Raw genomic sequence first — 6,884 nt, 5'->3', positions numbered from 1 at the left:
AGTCAGACTATGTTATTATTTAGATGCTCATGTACCCAGTGACACCAAGTTTTGGGTGTGTATTTGTATCAGTATGTGTGGGATTTTCTATTTAATCTAAATAATTTGATTTCGAGCTTAAGGAAATTTGTGGTTTATTGAGGTTGTCTGCTTGCCTGGTTTTAAGATAGGCGCCATCACGACATATGTGATTTTGGGTCGTGACAGTTACTTACATTGAGCAAGCCAAATCCAATACCGAGCAAGCCAAATGATACTCTAAGAATGCCATCCCGCGCGTAACGACCTCCGAACGGCTCGAAGCTTGCCAAAAGCAACTCAAATACATCAAATAATGCCAAAGGAAACAAACCCAATCGATAAAGGTCGAGTCTTTAATCAAAGCCCAAAATCATCCTAAAAGTCCAACCCAGGCCCGCACCTCGGAACCTGAAAAAACTCACAAAATCGAACAACCCATTTAATTACGAGCCCAAGCATACTAGTTTCACTCAAATCCGACTCCGAATCGATATTCAAACCTCAAAAACTCACTCTATGAAGCTTTAGGCTAAAATCCCTAATTTCTTTTTAAAACTAATAATCTAATTACCAAAAATGAAGATAAAATCACGGAATATAATAAAAAAAACACTTACCCCAATCCTTGTGATGAAATTTGCTTCAATAATCGTCTCAATCCGAGTCCCACATCTCAAAAAATGATAAAAGAACCAAAACCTCTATTTATAGCATTATGCCCGGCATTTTCGCACCTGCGACACATTAGCCTCTTCTACGGCGTCGCTTTTGCAACCTAAATCACGCTTCTATTGAGAAGCACTGGAGGCCCCCCTTCGCACCTACGGTAAAAACACCGCTTCTGCACACCCGCATGTGCGAGTCCAAACTGCACTTTTGTGCCCAAACACACTGCATCTGCGCCTTCGCAGATGCGAAGAATCCTCCGCTTCTGCGGACTCCTGCTCCCAGCAGCACTTCCGCTCCTGCGACTCTTTTGTCGCTTCTGCAACCATCGCACCTGCACAAACCAGCCACAGGTGCGATCACACCAGATTTTCCACCAGCAACTTAAGCGAAAAATGCTTAACATAACATGGACATACCCGAGGACTCAAATCACACATAACATCATTGAAACGATGAATCACACCTCCAATCAAACTTAAATGAACTTTGAACTTTCATCTTCCAAAACCCGCGCCGAAACATGTCAAATCAACTCATAATGAACTCAAATTTTGCACACAAGTCCCAAATGACATAACAAAGATATTCCAATTCCCGAAACTACAATCTGAATCCGATATCCTCAAATTCAACTTCTGGTCAAACTTATGAACTTTCCAAACCTTCAAATTTTTGACTTTCGCCATTTAGCGTTGAATCCTTCTAAAAATATCCAAATGCAAATATGGGCATACGCCCAAGTTCAAAATCACCATCCGGACCTAATGGAACCATCAAAACTCTATTTTGGGGGTCAAATTCACAAAAGTCAAACTTGGTCAACTCTTCCAAATCGATTCCGAATAACCTGAAAACCAAAATCGGCTATTCACATAAGTCATAATACATCATACGTAGACTCATGCCCTCAAACTATAAAGCGAAGTGCAAATGCTCAAAACGACATGTCGGGTCGTTACATCGTCCCCCACTTAAAAATACTTCGTCCTCGTACGTGCCAATAGTCATTCCAAAGCCATCAAATCGGCGTGTACCCTTACCATGCACATACCCGTGGGTGATCACACGTCACCCTATTCCATATAGGCCTAAAAATGCCACATAACTGATGATCCTTACTTCAACCCTAGCCCGAAAACCACGGACTCCAATTCCCAACATATGGAATTTTCTATAATAAATGAATCTCGCATCTACACACTGTATAAGTCTGAACAAGATGTATCAAGCCATAACCATAACCCAAGATGTAATCACATGATATACCGTATAACTCGCGTACTTGTAGCAATAACTCCTAACCACAATAACTGCTCAAAAGAAACCTGGAACCGGTAGTAAACCTCATATTAGATAAAACCTCATTCAAAACCTTAGTACACTGCCGACGATGAAAGAAACACACAGAAACTCATAACCACTTATCAGATCAACAAGCCATGGAGCTCCCTCTCATTCGACAAGAACTATAGCCCACTTTCTAAGACGATTAGTGACATTATCCTTCCACATGTACCGCAAATAAATCTGATAGCACCCATTCTAGGTCCAATGACCTTACTTTATCAAGCCCAACTATCCTATTGACATGCCACACCAATACTACCTAGAATCACGACCTATGCAATACGTGCACCAATAAGCAACAACTCAAATGTACCAGAACGGAAAAATAACTCAAACGAGAGAACCATCTCGCAAGTTCAACAAGTACCACCACAACCGCAATGCTACAAAGCCATCTTACTTAGTAGTACCAAGACACACGAATCTAACACAAAGGATTATATCTCAACATAACCCCATCCAAACACTGGTCCAAATGAAATACCTCAAGCCACCATGCTCAAAATCAACAACCACGCGCAATTTGACGCCTCGTACCAAAAGTGCAAGACCGTAACCACCAAGAAGCAAACAACACCATACATCATACCCAGACAAAGGCCATAATCAAGGCGCAATCAACCATTCTGAACCCCAACAACCATTCCGCTCGAATTCCGCTATAAGGCCCAAACAAAACTGCACCATGTGTGCTTATAACCAATAAATCACAACCCCTCGTAGTGTAGAGGAGTAACACATAGATCATATCAGAGCATGAATAAGCTCCATTCTAACCGAATGGCACATCCCCCAATAATAACAGTATGGACTCAACCAATCCGACCAGGTGTAGAATACACATCTTCATTGGGCCTGCCAATGGACCCCAAATCCACTCTGGTCACCCACAAATAGATACATAACCCTCTAAAAGTCCACAATGATTGAACCATAACACATACCACCATCTGGCTAGCTTTGGCCACATCTTCACAGTCCACAACCACGAAACAATCTCCTTTTGAGAACTCCTGGTCTCCAAATTCGTAGAACACACGAATCACCATATCTGATCCCAACTCCACCACCTGAATATCTAACACACCTTTCATACACCTTTCAATCCCACACAACACACCACAGTTATCATGCCATCATATGAAATGTACGAGAATCTCATAATTAATCAACTTTGAGTCCAGTATAAATACATACTCAATTAGCCAGGAACCTTCCATTTGATCTCATCCATGAGAAAATTACACCACGCAACATGCTCCCCAGACCAGCAAGAAATATACACCTCGAACTATGGTAGAAACCATTGAGAACACTTTGAAATCCATTTTCCCATAGCCAAACCATCAAAACTGAGTCTCTCCAACTCAACCATTCAATGAAGGTTGCCAAACCCAAGAGTATTGACACCAAAACACCTGTAGAGCCTCACCTCATCATAAGTACCCAAAGAACCGATCATATCTATTACCGTACTACTCGAACCTACTACCAAGTTGTCCCATTTCTCTGAGTTCCTTTCGAATCTCACCCTCAAGTTGACACTCCTCCTTGTTAGAATACCATGATCCTCACCCAAAGCTCACCACAAGATATCCTAGCATAAAACCACACCGCCCTAAGGCCCGTAAGCCGCTGTATTCCCTCTCAAGCACCCCAAAAGTACCACAACCGAGACACCCACTCTGTAAAGACCTTCTGTGAATCCAAAGCCATTTCCTTCACCTTCTTGATACTGGAATGTAGAATCCATAATGATATAGAAATACCATGAGTCTCAACACCATCCAATTTAAATCTCAGTTTCTAGCCATGTACTAACCTGCAAAATCCTCAATTTCTACATATAAATCTTGAATCCCTTCGACCCTTTTCGAGAGTCATCCACTCTGCTCAAATCTCAATTGCACCGATCAACAAGCTGAACGACCTATGCCCCATTACTACAAGAACACCCAAGGAAGTAACCTTGCGTTAAAACAACCAATCAAATTCATACTCCATGCACACTACATCCTTTACACACAACAACTCAATCATTTCCATGATTTCCATATACCCATATATTATAATATACCCCATATTCAAAAATTCCTTTACTCGAGTCATCCTCGATCTCAACCTCTGCAACCCATAACTGATTCCCAAGTGTACCCCAAACCGGAACCAATACAACACATAACCGTGCATTCAACTCGTCGATAGCAGACTCTCCCACTTGGCTCAAAGCCATGTAATAAAATATTTGATAACTCGCAACACTCATACTCTATTACTACCATAATACTGTAGGGAGATTCAACTAAATCCATAATAATTTCACATAACACAAACCGTATAATACCACCAATCATCTACTAAGCTCGCATACATCCACGTGACAATCTGGTCGGCTATTACTACCAATCCAAACTTAAATCACACAATTATAACTCACTGGTAGAAAGGAAAGCCTCCACACAACATCATAAAAAAATCACACATCTGTAGATTACCTTGCAGGTTATAACCCACCTGCTTAGCCTCAAACTGACATCTCTTTATACCCTTTCACAGCCACAACTACTACGCAATCACTTAATCTTTCTGAGCCCAAACTCATCAATCAAGACATGGAAATCTACTTCATTCCACAATTAATCAACATGAAAAATCTTTCAACACACTCATAACTTGAGGTTATGTGTCACATCAAGACATAAATCTAGCACCCCATAGTACTTTTTGCATCCCAAGCAAACTATTCTCGTCACAATCAAACCATTTGAACACATTTAGCAGTCACATCATGCTAATCATATAGTCATCCGGCCACTCGTCGAGTCACAAATTCCACACATAGGGATGTTACCGATCACATAAGTTCCCAAAAGCATGTGCTCACAGAGCGGAAATCCACGTGCTCAAGATATAGTCAAAACCCGGCCTCAAGTCCTCCAGACTAGCCCATCATCAGCACCCAGAAGTCATATCTCGCACCTCATCAATGGAATCACCAACCGATACCGAGCACTCACATGCACACACGAATGCGTGGAGGGAATTCAAAGAGTTATGTTTCAAGCTGAATCAATTCCACACAATAAGGAAAGAAAGATGGGAAATTATCATAAATGCCCTATAGCCTCTCGAAGATAGGTATGGACGTCATCATACCGATCCGCAAGACTCTACTAGACACTTGCTCATGACTTGTAGAACCTATAAGCCTAGAGCTTTGATACCACCTTGTCACGACCCAAAATCCAACTAGTCGTGATGGAACCTAATCCAACCCGCTAGGTAAGCCAATTAACAACTATCCAATTCCAATGAAATTTAATAAGACATTTAAGTAAAAGAAAAGATCTGAATCTTATACATTCCCCAAGGACCAGTAGTAAAAATCGTGAAATTCTAAGATTAGAATTTACAAAGCTGGTATGAAATAAATACATCATTAGTTTGAAATTTACATAAACAGATTTTTATAAATCTAAGGCTACCATGAACAAGAGGCAACTACAACCGGAATGCAAGTACGTCTTCAAATCCCACTCTCGTCGATCACATCAACATATACATCCAATATATGCATGCAAGGTGTAGAAGTGTAGTATGAGTACAACTGACCCCATGTACTCAATAAGTAACAAACCTAACCTTAGGTTGAAAGTAGTGACGAGCTGGAACACAGGACGGGGTCCAACACCAATAGCCAACAACAGTTCATAACAACATAATGGAAATAATAAAAGTAGTTCAGAGATAAAATAAAGCTCAGCTCATTCACAGTTCCAGAAAAATAGGCATGCTTTACAAATATATATCAGTGAGAACCCAAATCCTTTACCGAAATCACCAAATTTATGAGTAAGTTTGAAAACTGTGATTTTTCCCAAAAACTTTTCAACAACAGGTAAGATGTTTCATTATCAAATGGCATGAGAAAATTACATCTATATGCCTACATGTCAATATGCAGGTGGAATCATGAATGACATAAAAAACCAGAGTGACATAAAGAAATGCATCTCTATGCATGTATCTCAAGTATGCATGTCAAATGCAATGTATCTCAGTGATGAGCTAATGTACTCACACTCTTAGAGTACTCAATCTCACTATTTCACACTTTCCACTCATCATGCTCAATCACTCAACACGCTCAGTCACTTAGTACTGTATATGGACAATTCCGCCTAGGGAAGATCCATCCCAAATATATATATATATATATATCAACTAACAGTTAGTCACTCAGTACTGTATAGGGACAATCCAGCCTAGGAAATATCCATCCCCAAATATAAATGCTCCGGGCAAGATCCATCCCTCAATATAATTAGCTGCGCTCACTGGGGGTCTGTACAGACTCAGGAGGGGATCCTTCAGCCCAAGCGCCATAATAAGCCAGATCCAGGCATAAATCAATATAACATGCTGCAGCGTGCAGCCCGATCCCATAATATCACTCACAATTAGGCCCTCCGCCTCACTCAGTCATCAATCTCTCTAGTCTCTCGGGCTCACAATGCCATGAAACTAGCCCAAAAATAATGATATGATGTGTCAATATATAGCAACAAAGACTGAGATATGATATGAAATGAATGAACATGACTGAGTATGAAGTTTCAATGTAAGGAAATAACTCAACTGCATAAATGACCTCAGTGGGTCCCAACAAAATATACATGTAGCCTAAACATGGTTTCTAACATGGATCATAACTCAATAGCTCTAGTACGTAGAGATTTCATGGTTACAGATAAGAACAGGTAAATACACAGTACTGCAGAAATAATAGAGACACAATTCACATAGTGCACGCCCACACACCCGTTACCTAGTGCGTCACCTTAACA

This window comes from Nicotiana tomentosiformis, chromosome 9, assembly GCF_000390325.3.
Source record: "Nicotiana tomentosiformis chromosome 9, ASM39032v3, whole genome shotgun sequence".
NCBI lineage: Eukaryota > Viridiplantae > Streptophyta > Magnoliopsida > Solanales > Solanaceae > Nicotiana > Nicotiana tomentosiformis.
The sequence above is the reverse complement of the archived record's forward strand: the minus strand, read 5'-3'. Positions refer to the sequence as shown.